We start from the raw sequence: 14,614 nt of genomic DNA, 5'->3' as shown, positions 1-14,614 counted from the left end.
TGGCACCCCTGTGAGATGGTGTTGGAATGCTTGAAGTTATCACACAGGCCACTTACACTATCCTCATTTTTTAGGATTCTCTTTTCTTATTCTGATTGGTTGTTTTTTGCTTCTTTACGTTAAAAATCATTGATCTGATTCTTGGCTTCATCCACTCTACTGTTATTTCCCTGTAAATTGTTTTTTATTTCAACTAGTGTATCCTTTGTCTCTGACTATCTCTGTTTTATACTGTTGCAGTCCTCACCAATTTCCTTGAGTGTCTTTATAACCAATATTTTGAACTCTGGATCTGATAGATTGCCTTCTTTCAAGTGCTTAGATGTTTTTCTGGAGTTTTAATCTGTCTTTCATTTGATCTGTTTCTTTGTCTCCTCATTTTGGCCACCTCCCTGTGTTTGTTTCTGTATATTAGGTAGAGCTGCTATGATTCCCTGTATTTGGTTGTGTGGCCTAATGTAGTAGGTGTCCCTGTAGGGTTTATTGGCACAGCCTGCCTTTTCATCCAAGCTGGGTACTTGATGTGCACTCTTCTGAGTGAAGCCAGCCTATATTTGGCCTTGACTGCTGTTGGCAGATCAATGGGAGGGATCTGCCCAGGCAAGTCAGCTGCAAGGTATGGGTGTGACCACTGTACACAAACCTCCACCATCTGTGGAGGATCAACTGTGCAGGGGAAGGGTGATGGTGCTCCTATGTGGTCTGTAGCTGTCCACTGGTTATGCAGGCTCTGGGTTTTCCCATGTGTGGTGCAGGCCACAGTCAGCTCCCACCTGTGTTCTGTGCAGGGCCACCCTGCATGAGCTATAAAGCAATCTGAGATGGAGGTTATTTGTGCTGGCTTAGAGATTCCCAGGCAAAGCTAAGCCAACTAGGCTGGTTGCTGCTAGTTTCAGGCCAGAGGTCACTTAGAAAGTGGTAGGATGGCTAAGGGGCTCGTTGATGCTGGCTGTTGTTTATTTGAGAAGATTTAAGAAGTTGTAAAGCATGAACCAAGACCAGAAATTGATATTGAAAAGCCATTTAAACAGAGTGGTGGGTGGACCCATAAGTTGGGTGGGGCAGAGTCTCAGAGGATCCTAAGGGCAGGCAAACAGTGTTAGCCAGGTTGATAGAATCTCAGATATGGCACCTGCCTGCTGTCTCTATGGCTGTGTGAAGGCAGGGTTCAGAAAAGTGACAATACCCTCTGCCCACTTTTCTGTCTGGGAGAAATCTGTCCTCTAGCACTTGCCTTGATGCCAGACACTTCAGTTCCCCCCTGTATGCCACTGGTGCCTTTCAAGCTGTTATCCCAGTGCTGGAACTCGGAGGAAGTGAGTTAAGTCCATGTGTGAGTTCTTGAAGAAGAACTGCTTGGGACTCCAGAAGTTTTTCCCACCGACACAATCCTCACTGGTTTTTGCAGCCAGAAGGTATAGAAACTTACTGACACTGGAACCCTGGGGTTAGTGGCCTGGTATAGAGCTTGGACTCCTCTTTCCAGAGATATCTCTCCCAAATTTTTATCCACCACACATGAATATGGGACCAGCCCATTCCATGTTTCCTGCCAGTCTGGATGGATGTGGTTTCTTTTTAATTCTATAAACTCGATTTCTGATGGTTCTGAGTGATGGTTGTTCTATAGTTTAGTTATAATTTTGATGTGATTATGTGAGGAGGTAAGCTGTGTTTACCTATGCCACCATCTTGACTGGAAGTCAGGCCTCACATTCTACATGAGAAGATTTGAAGATTCCTCACTTCTTCATGCCCTAATCTTCCAAGTCCTGCACCTAGCACATGCTCTTATACAGAGAGAAATCTAATCAGCCATGTTTTTCTCGCTATTTATTCCATTCCCCTCCCTCCATTCACATAAAGAAAGCAATACTGGTAAAGGTCCACATCTTAATTCTGCCTCCCAATTCCAGGTGGTTTTAAAGAAATTCTGAAAAAGCCAAAAGAACTGATCACTAAATTCTTTGAAGAGTGTGGCAGACTTGGATATGAGCTGTTCTGATGCCTTTTAAGGTGTGTGGTCATGTTTAGGATGCTTTTAGCTAGGTGGGCCTGGCTGCTCCTACCCAACACAGCTGTCTCTGAACAGGAAGATTAGATCTTGGGGCTCATGGTGCTGGAAGAAACTGTTAGGCTACAGCTCCTGCCAGAATTTTAATTCCTCCTTCTTTCTACCACAGGTGTTACTTCTCTCTTGTCCCACTGGCATCTAAGTCTGACAGACACAGAAATGATAATAGTTGTAACACAGAAGTCCTAATGTTTTTTTGTTTTCCAAAATGAATCTTTGGCTTCAGGAAACCTATCTCTCAGCAACCAGATATTCCTCTTTGTAACAGAAAGAATGTAGATTTATTGTCCATTCTCTTATTCACAGATACACATAGCTGCTTAGTTCCCATCAGTTTTGCCCAGTGGTTCTCAACAAGGGATACATATAAGAATAACTCCAAAGACTTTTTCAATGTGTAAATGCCACATGTAAAGCTGTATTTGGTGGTTTGAGATGTAGCGGTTGTGTTAGCATAAAATTTCCCCTCATTTGAGCTTCTTCCACAGATGTGCATTCATCTTGCTAAGGATCATTTCAGAAGTTGAAACATATTTTGCACTAAATTGTCAAATAAATAATCCCTAGCTCATCTCCAGATATTTTTATAGTATCAACTAGTGATGCTGCAGACTTACTGCAAAGCATGGTAAATCTTCTTAGAAAGTCTTATGGTAAGGTGAATAAAATCTTGAGATCAATTTTATTTTTAAAAATTTAAGCAAAAGACACGAAAGTAATAGGGCTTTCCTGGAGAGAACCAAGATGGCGGCGTAGGTGGACACACTGCGCCTCCTCGCACAACAGGAACTGATGGAAAGTTGAAGGGCAAGGAAGTCCGACACCGAGGAAATAAAAAATAAACATTCATCCAGACCGGTAAGAGGGGCGGAGATGGGCAGCCGGGATGGAGAGGACTCGCATTGCCCTGGTGGGACCCAGACTGGTGGAGTGTGGGACAAATGGGTCAGGCAGTCTGGTCAATGGCAGACCCTGCAACCCCACATTTGCGCAGATAAACCAAGAGGGCCGGACTCAGAGTGGCGGAGAACGGTGCAGGCAGAGCAGCTGGTAGCACCCAGCGGCCCCACATTCACGCACAGATAAACAGGACAAACTGTGGGGAGTGAAGCAGACCATGTAACTGAGGGCTCCAGCTCCGGGAAATAAAGCCTCAAACCTCTGATTGAAAGCGCCCCTGGGGGTTGGGGCGGCAGCAGGAGAGACTCCCAGCCTCACAGGAGAGGTCGTTGGAGAGACCCACAGGGGCCTAGAGTATGCACAAGCCCACCCACTCCGGAACAAGCGCCAGAGGGGCCCAGTTTGATTGTGGGTGGCGGAGTGGAAGATTGGGGTCCAGTGGAGAGTGGAGCAGGCGCCATTGCTCCCTCTTGGCCCCTCCCCTACATACAGCATCACAGCACAGCGACCAGCGTTACCCCACCCCGGGGAACACCTAAGGCTCCACCCCTTTAAGTAACAGCCGTGCCAAGACAAAAAAAAAAAAAAAAAAAAAGTCCCAAATGACAGAACACTTCAAAGCTCCAGAAAAAATACAACTAAGCGAGGAAGAGATAGCCAACCTATTGGGTGCACAGTTCAAAACACTGGTTATCAAGACGCTCACAGAATTGGTTGAATTTGTTCGAAAACCAGATGAAAAAATGAAGCCTATGCCAAGAGAAACAAAGGAAAATGTACAGGGAACCAATAGTGATGCAAAGGAAACTGGGACTCAAATGAATGGTGTGGACCAGAAGGAAGAAAGAAACATCCAACCAGAAGAGAATGAAGAAACAAGAATTTGGCAAAATGAGGAGAGGCTTAGGAACCTCCAGGACATCTTGAAACATCCCAACATCCGAATTATAGGGGTGCCAGAAGGAGAAGAGGAAGAACAAAAAATTGAAAACTTATTTGAACAAATAATGAAGGAGAACTTCCCTCATCTGGCAAAGGAAATAGACTTCCAGGAAGTCCAGGAAGCTCAGAGAGTCCCAAAGAAGCTGGACCCAAGGAGGAACACACCAAGGCACATCATAATTACATTACCTAAGATTAAAGAGAAGGAGAGAATCTTAGAAGCAGCAAGAGAAAAGGACACAGTTACCTACAAAGTACTTCCCATAGACTGTCAGCTGATTTCTCCAAAGAGACCTTACAGGCAAGAAGGGGCTGACAAGAAGTATTCAAAGTCATGAAAGGCAAGGACCTACATCCAAGATTACTGTATCCAGTAAAGCTATCATTTAGAATGGAAGGGCAGATAAAGTGCTTCTCAGATAAGGTCAAGTTAAAGAAGCTCATCATCCCCAAGCCCTTATTATATGAAATGTTAAAGGGAGTTACCTAAGAAAAAGAAGATCAAAAATAGGAACAGTAAAAATGACAGCAAACTCACAGTTATTAACAACCACACCTAAAACAAAAACAAGAGCAAACTAGGCAAACAACTAGAACTGGAACAGAACCATAGAGATGGAGATCACATGGAGGGTTGTCAATAGGGGAGTGGGAGGGGGAGAGAGGGGAATAGTACAGGGAATAAGTAGCATAGATGATAGGTGGAAAATAGACAGGGGGAGGGTAAGAATAGTGTAGGAAATGTAGAAGCCAAAGAACTTATAAGTATGACCCATGGACATGAACTATAGTGGGGGAATGTGGGAGGGAAGGGGTGGGTACAATGGAGTGGAGTGAGGGGGGCGGAAAATGGAACAACTGTAATGGCATAATCAGTAAATATATTTTAAAAAATTGACAATAAATGTAAAAAAAAAGTAATAGGGCTTTCCTTTATCATGCAGGTTTGGGTCAAGGAGTTTTGCATTGACTTTTCATGGAAATGGTAATAAGTTAGCTATGTTTTGTCCTTTCTGGTTTCTAGTGTCATCATTGTTCAAGAAGTTGTGGTTATGCTCCTATTTCACAAACTATGTCCTTCAGCTCTGATTTCAGTCTTCTCTCTCTCTCTCATTAATCACTAACAGCTCACTCACATAATTGTTCAGGGAGAATATTTGGCCACTGCATTTCCTAGATCACTGTATAAACTGTCTCAAGTGATCTGTGTGGACATATTAAATTCAAGGAGTGTTATATGAGGCAACATTTGTATCTGAATACACACATGAACTGAGATTCTCTAGGACAGAAAATTCCCAACTTTCCAAGTATACCAGTCCTAGAAAGAGGAGAGGAGGGGAATTCTCCTGGAATGGTGAATGAACCCAAAAGGAGCTAATTGGTTGTTTTAAAGACTTCTCACTGTACATTCAAAGCCAAAGAGAAAATTCAGAAGCACCAGGCGAATGCAAACAGATGAGAATGCTGTGTGTTGGGGAAAAATGTACTCTTAGGAAAAGTCAAGCCTTTTCCCAATGAAGAAGACTAGGGTAAGATTATCCAAGTGAATTGATAGAAATCAAGCCTCTGCCAACAGCACAAGAAACTGGGATACTCAATAAGAAAAAGGGCATTTAAGTTAGTGTATTATAACTGTCCCTGGTTTTTGGCAGCAAGTGATTAAGCACTAATTTAATGCTTCCTGAAAAAAATACATAAAATATTCATTCTCCAAATTACTCTAAACTTACCAATTAAGAAAGCTCCCAATCTGGTGAGTTGGAAGCAGCATCCTGTGATGGAAGAGAAGACATGAGCTTGAGGGTTGCTCACCTACCTGTGAGCTCATAAATGCCAAGACCCTCACTGAACATCTCATGGCTTCCTTTTCCTTAGTGCAAGGTCATTTCAGGAATTAACTGAATATGCATGTGGGCATTGGGAACCATCCTGCCTGTTTTCAGGGGCTGTAACCCCACCGACAGGCAAAAAGGCCCCATGGCTAGGGGCCATAAGCCACTAAGGAGACAAAACTTATCCTCCTGGCAGGGGCACAGTCTCTGCCCCCTTTACTTCACCCTGCTTGGCCCCTGGAGGATGGCTGGATAGTCAATGACAGGTAAGATTCCTCAAGAAAGGAACAACCTAAGAACAGGTGCAGTTGTGAAGGGGCCATCAGGGAAGGACTTAGGGGATTGTGGAGAAGGGACAAAAAACTCTCACCCCTCAGCTTTATCATAGCCTGAGTGCTCATTGTATTTGTAAAAAGTCTCCTAATCTCTTGGCTGCCTTGCTTTCCCTGCCTGATTCAGGTCTGAAACAATACTGAAGGGGGGTGCAGCCTTGTGCCAGAACAGGCAGTTCCTGGTGGGGCCAATCAGGCCCAAGAAAGAATGCATAAAGTCCTGTGAAACCTGCTTTGCTAAGAATATCCTCAATATAAATGTTAAGGGTACAAGCACACAATAAGTTTGTTTCCCAAGGTTTTACAGCGAATTGGCATCACCCTGTCTACCAGACCCTGACTCAAAAGGACCCCTGTGATCCCAGAAATGTTATTTGTAAACCATACCTCCTTTCTTTGATGTCCATTCCCTACGCAAGCTCAACTCAATAAAAGCCCATTGAGAGAGGGGCTAAACACCTTTCTCCTCTGAGAGAATGGTCACCCTTCCTCCCCAAGCAGATCATGTCTGGCTAGAATTATTCTCTTCCACAGGGGCCCAGGGGAGCTCTGCAGGCAGAGCCCACCCACATTTGGGCATGTACTTAGTAAATCTGCAAAGTGCTATGCAAATGTGAACTTTATTTATTTTTTAAACAAAACCCTCATTTAAGAGTTGGTTGAGTGCATATTCCCAGGGCAACACTAAGGCCTAGTAGATGGGGATTCCAGCTCAAATAGGCAGTTCCATTTGCATCCCTGCTCTTCACTTACACATCAGAAACTTTGAAGCAGTGACTTAGCCCAGTTATCTCATAGGTAAGATAGGAACAATGGTCATACTCATGACTTTGGATTGTGATGAGTAGATAAGAATTCACATAGGAAAAGCATACAACACAAATCATGATTTGTTGTGTCCTATAGATGTGGTGCTGCCACCAGAAATTGTAAAGCTTCTGAAATATGGGAAGGAGTGGACTAAGAGGGATGTCTGAACAAAGTTGAGTAATGTCCTTCCTGGGACAGCCATCAGCTGCAAGAAGTCCCTCTAATGAACTGGTGATCTCCTCTGTGGCATGCCTGACTCTGAGTCAACAGGAGAGAGCATTGCTCTGGTCTCCAGGTGTATTTCTGTGTGCCCAAATCTCATGTAAGGTAATTAATCACACTACAGCAAAATTTGCAGCTGCCATTTTGGAAGGACCATCATAGAGTGACTTTTTCCCAGGTATATACTTGCCACAACGGTGCCTTCACATCACAAAAGAGGAGTTGGCATGCAAAGAACATTACCTTAAAATGAAGTATAGTCGAATTTGGGATGGATGAAGGTGATAGGGAGGAACAGGTAATGGATCTCAAATGTGAGAACTTCACTTGAAAGAATTTCTGGGCTGGACATCTGCAATAAGCTCTGGACTGAGGCACATTCCACTATGAATGAAGAGGATTTATAATGGAATAAATGGGTTTTTATAATCAGAAAAACATACTGACCTTCACACTACACAGGTGCAGCAGCATAATGACCCAACACGTGTATGAGCATCAATTCCTGGGGAAAGTCCAATGAAGTTAACTCAGTGTGGATCACAAGCAAACAAAATCAGTGACATTACTAACATGAAAATCTTGGTGCCTCCATCCACCACCAAGACACTCCTGGGCAACCAATATGTTAAAAAAAATTACATGAGGATCATACACATTTTGATAAAATGGACAAAATGTAGCAAGCAACATTACTTTGTGTCATGAATAATTTGAATTAGATTCTAAAATTTAACTTTAAGAGTAAGAATCAGAGGCATAAAAGTTGTGTTTGTTTTTTTCAGGAAACCAAAACTTGGGGTGGTGTCTTTGGGGAGGAAAATTTGTCTGCCCCCCTACTCCATCCTCTGAGAAAACTTAAAGCATCCTCAGATGTACTCCATTCATTAAACCTCCTCAACCACAAAGGAACTGGATCTATAGTTAAAATACCAAAAATATCACTGACTAACCCTGGTGCAATTGTCACTCCAGCATGTACTCAGATGTGAAAGACTCAAGAGGGAGTACCTCCCATTATATGCAGAGCCTAGGAGAGTATTTCCCCAAATGCCAATCATGGTCACACTATCAGCACTTTAGTGGACAGAAACCATGACAAAAACTGGAACTCAATCAAAAAGATGCCACACACAGGAAAATTGCTGAAGATATTTTACCAAGGTCCTCATAATCCAAGTACCACTTTAGTTCATGAGTCTTTATTCTGATTTTATTACTTCATCTTCCTCTAAAGTTAAAGTTACTATAACAATAATCAATATGGTCTTATTGCAGAAGAAAGTGGCATATTATGTCAGGTTTCCAAAACCCCAATGAAACCTGAATTTTTGCTGACAAATGAGTCACAAGCTTGCATTCTGGATGCATAGCTCATGCTCTCATCCTTGGGCTCATAAGATTTGAAAGTAGAGAAAGAGAGAATTTGACTGCTATGTACTAAGATCCTGCTCTGTGCCCAATCCCATGCTGGGTGCTGCTTAGCTTCTCAGTGTTAAACAAACTGCCTGGCATTCCCTCCTTAAGACCCCTTTCCCTGTCGTGACCTCTGGCCTCCCAGAAGCTCCTCAGCCTACCCACTTCTACTTCATTTATAGGCTTTTCCATGTTGCAGTTCCTCAGACCCTCCTATGTTCACACTAGGTGCCTATATTCCTGCCCATGACCTCAATTATTATCTGAGCATTTATAATTCCCAAATTTTTGTGACAGCTAAAAGCTTTCATCTTATGTCCTAACACAACACCTGCTGGGATGCAACATAAAAAGAGCTCATGATATTTAACCTCAAATCTGATCCTCTTCCCAGAAGCCCAGACTTAGTAATGGTTCCTCCACCTACCTGCTCTCCCTCTCAGACACTTGGGAATCTACCTCAACTCCTTTTGTCTCCCCAGACCATCTTCTTCAACCAATCAAGCACCCAGTTCATTTGCCTAAATCTCTTAACAGTTTCAGAATCCATCTGTTTCTCACTATTTCTATCACCTCCATAATGGCACGTGTCCCTCTTGCCCAATTAAATTCACCCTACATGGTCTCCCCATCTTACTATTGTCCCAAATACTGTATTTTGCCATGTATAATGCACACCATTCTTGTCCAAGCTATGGAGGGAAAAATAAGGATGCACATTATACATGGGTGGTACTAATTCTGTACCTATACAAATGTTTTTAATTATTTCATTTATGCTTATGCATTAAAAATATAACTCTAGAAAGCAATAATGATATACATGTGCAAAATATCTTGGAATATGATAAGCAGTTTTGTTTCTAAATATAAATAAGTAATTGGATTAAAAAATTAAAATGAAAATGAAAGATTTTTTTCCTGAAAGTTGGGGACAAAAACATGGGTGTTCATTATATATGGGAGTGCATTATACATGTCAAAATATGGCATTCTCTACAACTGACAGAATACTTTTTATACAGGGAACATCTTTTGTGACACTTCTTGCTTTAGTGGCTTCACACTTCCTTTAGGTTAAAGTTCAAAATACAAGTTTGAGATTTATTTATTTCATGCAAACATGAAAAAGGATCTGTCCCTACCTCCATCCTGGTCCCACTGCCTGTCTCCCTTCACTCCACCAGTAACACCCCAGCTACAGAGAATTTTACTGTTTTCAGAGGCACTTGTTTCTCCTTGCCTTGGAGCCTTCAGTATGCTATTCCTTCTGTCTGAAACATGCTTCCCTCAGCCTTTGTGGTTCCTAAACAGGAGAGATGCCCCTGGAACATCACTCTGTACTTATTTGGACAGTTTTGAAAATACTTCTAAAGACCTATTAATGTAAGTTGTTTAATATCTGTCTTGCAGTCACCAAGAATTTGCTAGCAACTGGGCTGTTATCCTCAGTACTTACACAGAGACTGGTACAAGGGCATTCTCACTATATACAATGAGAATTGGATGAATAAGTGATTGAATGATCAGGGACCAACTGAGTTCCTGAGGAATACACAATCTACACTTTAGAATGTATAAAAGAAATCTTTACTTGCACCTATCCTAAACCAAATGTTGATCCAGTTAATCAAACATACAGACACACATTGAGAGGGTAAGCACAACAGAAAAAAAAGACCATTCAAATTACATGTTATTTATTTAATACTTAGCACTGAGGATACAGGTGCATTTCACTTTACAGCTTTCTCTAAACTGTTTTCTTTCAGTTTTCTAATTGTTTAACTACAAAATTTGATGCTGATAAAGAAAAATGAAGACAGAAATGGAGACTTTACTTAAAAATGAGAAACATTAACAAAGATCCATCTCTAAATCCTGAAATCACACACCACCCTACTAGGAGGACCTGGGCAGAAATAAGCTGGGGCCCTAGGAAATTAAGAATTTAAATTGCATGTGTAATCTAGACATAAAAGCCAAAACTTAAAACAGGCATAACAGTTATGATGGAGCATCAGATGCCTGTATGTCAGTGAATGAGTAATAATGGCCATGACTCAAATGAATGATAATTTAAGATGAATATGTGCACCTTACCAGAGATGTTTATGTTTTATTCCAGAGATGTCAGCAATTTGATATTCATCACAAAGTCAGCATAATTGTTGTAAAAAAGTCCATCGTGGTTCTGAAAACCCATTCACAGTTGACCTCGACAATGTATCTGATGTAGGAGAATGATTATTTGTGACAGGCAAAAGCATGTGGTGGTCCTCAGTCCCAAGAGAAAGAGCGAGTGGTAAAGTCATATTAAAAGGCTTCAACGTCCAAAGTTTCAGATAAAGGGTTTTTTTTGTATGGAATCTTGTTCACTTAAGTCCCTGTATACTAGCTACAGATCCTGTATACTAGAATCTAGAATTTTTTCTGCCCTCAAATGAACTTTTGTAGTTCTTTAAATGTTTAATATCCACATAAGAATCTCCACATAATTTGCAGATAAATGGTCTTCCTCTGTATGTTTTTGAGAATAAGTGACAAGAGAAGTAGAGACAGCAAACACCTACCCACAAGTATCACACATGTAAGGCATTTCTCCAGTATGCCTACGAACATGATAGGTCAGTGTGCTGGTTTGGACAAGTCTCTGTCCATACCTATCACAGATATATGGCTTCTTTCCACTATGCTTCCTGGCATTAACCTTGAGATTGCTAGAAGTAACAAATTGCATACATCACATTTACAGGGTTTTTCTTCACTATGATGCATTCAACTATGGAAGATTAGCTGGAATTTCTCAGCAAAGCCTTTATCACACAATTCATATTTGAATGGCTTCTCACCTGTATGAGTTCTTACATGCATTTTCAGTTGTTTACACTGGATGAATGCCTTTCCACACAAGTGGCAAAGATAATTTTTCTCCTTTATGTATTCTCATGTGCCTTCTCAAGCTGCTGGCTTCTGAAAACATTTTCCCACATGTATTGCACATTGCCTTGGCCTTGGAATACCTCTGATCCAGCGTTCCCCAGAGCTCTACAGCTCATAAGAGTTCTTGACACTGGCTATATTAGATATAGAGTGTTCTTTCACAGCACAATTTGGCTGTGAGTTTCCACATTTCCATTTCACTGTAACAGTCTGCACAATATCTTGTGCTGGAAAAGTATTTTCCACAACAGACATCAACTCAAGTTCTGAATTATCATTTCTTTGAACAACCTGTTCTAATGCAGGTGTGGACAATTTATTTGTATCTAGAAATAACTCAACATATGCATTCTCTAAAATGTCACTGGGATATTGCACTGTTTTATTCTCCTGTTATCTGGGACTTGAAGGCCTTCTTCTTTTTAGTTTGAGACAACTTCTTTGCCTCTTGTTCAGGATTTGCCTGAACTAAATTCTGTAGACACTTCTGATTTCTCCCAACTATTATAATCTTGTAGAGTAAGAAGCAAAGTCTGCTGATTCAATTCAATGTTTCAATTCTTTTTACTGTTCTTAAAATACCCTTATTCTTTCCCCACCTTTATCAGTCTTTGTCTATTGGTTGTTGATATGGTGGTTGTTGCACTTCTTCAATTTTATACCCAGATATTCACTATATTTTGTATTTCAAATCTCAAATTTTACCATTCTGATCTACTCCTTTTTGACTTCCTCCTGCCCTTTCTTCATTTGCAATTTAAATTTTTCCCTGTCTTTTCTTGGTTTCATTCCACATGCTTAGTATTTCTTCTCCCTCTGTCCTCTCAAAATCACATTTCTTTCCTTTAGACATCTCATAAGCCTCTTTCTTCTTTCTTTTCTTCTTCTTATTCCCATTCCTCCAGTAATTAATCTTTGCTCATTTGTTGTTGGTATTGCTGTGATGGATCATTTTCCCTGATTTGATCCTATTATTTTCACTATTGTTTATAAATGGATTCTAAACCTCATACTATATACTCCTCCCTTTTCTTTCACCATTTCCCCTTCTTTCCCTCCCTTTTTAAAATTATTATGTAAACTCTAATTTCCTCTTTCCTTCACATTTTTTCTATTCCCAACTCATTATTTTTCCTCCCTCAACCCTCTCAAAGTCATTTTATTTCAGTTAGTCATCTAATATACATTTTTTTCCTTTCTCATAATAGCCAATTTCTTTACACCTCATTAATACTTGCTCATTTGCTGATAGTGTGGTTCAGCATGGGGGCTATTATTGCTGGTGTGGGTTTTGTTTCCTGGGTTTTTATTTTCTTCTGACAGTACATGTACAACAGAATATAACATAGGGTAGGTGGTGGGACTCTCAGACAGCCAACCAGAGGAAAGAACCCACCAAAGAATGACCCAGCAACAAACAAAACCCATATACAACAAGAGAGCCCACATAAATAGCTTAAAGGGCAGATAAAGAGCATCAAGCTCAGGTGATCAAGGAGACTGCACAACTGAGTCCCACAGGTCTCCTACCAAAGAAAGTCACACCGTGAAGACAAGGAGTCAAAGTAGATTAACCTAAAACACCAAAACAAACAAAAAGGGTCTCCAAAAATGGGGAGACAAATAAATAACCCCCAATCAAAAGGAAGGGAGACATCCCATCAAAAAAGCTAAATGAAATTGAGGCAAGCAATATCAGACATTGAGTTCAAAACACTGGTTATAAGGATGCTCAAAGAACTCAGTGAGAACTACAAGGAACTCTATGGAACCTACAAGAAATTTATTGGGAACTACATCAACATGAAAAAGCATATAGAAATGATCAATAAGAGACAGGAGTAAATGAGGAACACAATATCTAAAATGAAGGATACACTGGAGGAATTAAAAGCAAGCTAGATGAAGGAGAGGACAGAATCAGTGAGCTGGAGACGAAGGTAGAAAAAAACTTCCAGATAGAGCAACAAAATGAGAAAAGACTCAAAAAGAAAGAAGAGGATTTAAGGGAGCTTCAGGATGACATGAAACAATAATATTTGTATCATAAGGATACCAGAAGAAGAAAAAGAGGAGCAAGGAATAAAATCTGTTTGAAAAACTAAGAACAGAAAATTTCCTAACTTAATGATGGGAAAAGTCACACCATTCCAGGAAGCACAGAGTGTCCCAATCGAGATGAACCCAAAAGGCCCACTCTAAGACACATCATAGTTAAAATGGCAAAATTTAAAAATGAAGAGAACATCTTAAAATCAGCAAAGGAGAAACATATAGTAACATATAATGAAGCTCTGATAAGGCTATCACAGGATTTCTCAATGGAAACATTACAAACCAGAAGGAAATGGCAAGAAGTATTCCAAGTAATGAAAAGCAAAGGCCTGGAACTAAGACAACTCTATCCAGAAAGACTCTCATGACAGGTGAAATGAGGAGTTTTCCAGACAAAGAGGTGATAATAGACTATATATCCACCAAATCAGCATTGCAAAAGATTTTAAAGGGACTGCTTTAAGAAGGTGAAGTAAGAGAGAGTGCGGGGTGGGGGAGGGGAGGAACACAGGTACAAAAGGAAAAAATTGTAATGAATAAGTACCTACCAATAATAACCTTAAAAATAGATTAAGTGCTCCAATCAAAACCATAGGATAGCAGAATGGATGTAAAACATGACCCTCATGTATGATGTCTACAAGAGACCCAACTCAAAAGAAAAAATCTACAACAACTAAAAGTAAAGGGATGGAAAAAATATTCCAAGCGAACGGTCTTTAAAACAAAGCTGTGGTAGCAATACTTATATCAGGCAAAATAGACTTTAAAGCAAAGACCATAAAAAGAGACAAAGAAGGTCACTATAGAATACTTAAGGCAGTAGTCCATCAAGAAGATATAACCTTTGAAAACATATGTGCAACCTAAATATAAAAGGAAAACTTGGAAGACTTCAAAAAAGATAACAACAGAAAGAGGCTTATAGAAGGGGATTTTAAAATCCCATTGTCAAAAATGGATAGATCTTCTAAGCAAAAAATCAACAAGGATATTGCAGCACTGAGCAGCACTCCAGATTGAAAGTATTGAATTGATATATACAGAACCACTCATCCCAAAGAAGTAAAATATACATTATTTTC

At 40.5% G+C, this 14,614-nt stretch overlaps 1 protein-coding gene and 1 pseudogene across 1 annotated transcript in view; both read right to left on the bottom strand.

Annotated features, from left to right (window-relative positions):
- HECW1 (HECT, C2 and WW domain containing E3 ubiquitin protein ligase 1) overlaps positions 1-14,614 on the bottom strand; it is an 803,434-nt gene that overhangs the window by 688,361 nt on the left and 100,459 nt on the right. The gene's annotated exons all lie outside the window — the stretch shown is intronic.
- On the bottom strand, positions 10,691-12,025 carry LOC112302206 (myoneurin pseudogene; annotated as a pseudogene).

Source organism: Desmodus rotundus, chromosome 6 (assembly GCF_022682495.2).
Source record: "Desmodus rotundus isolate HL8 chromosome 6, HLdesRot8A.1, whole genome shotgun sequence".
NCBI lineage: Eukaryota > Metazoa > Chordata > Mammalia > Chiroptera > Phyllostomidae > Desmodus > Desmodus rotundus.
This window is presented reverse-complemented; position numbering and strand designations above follow the sequence as displayed.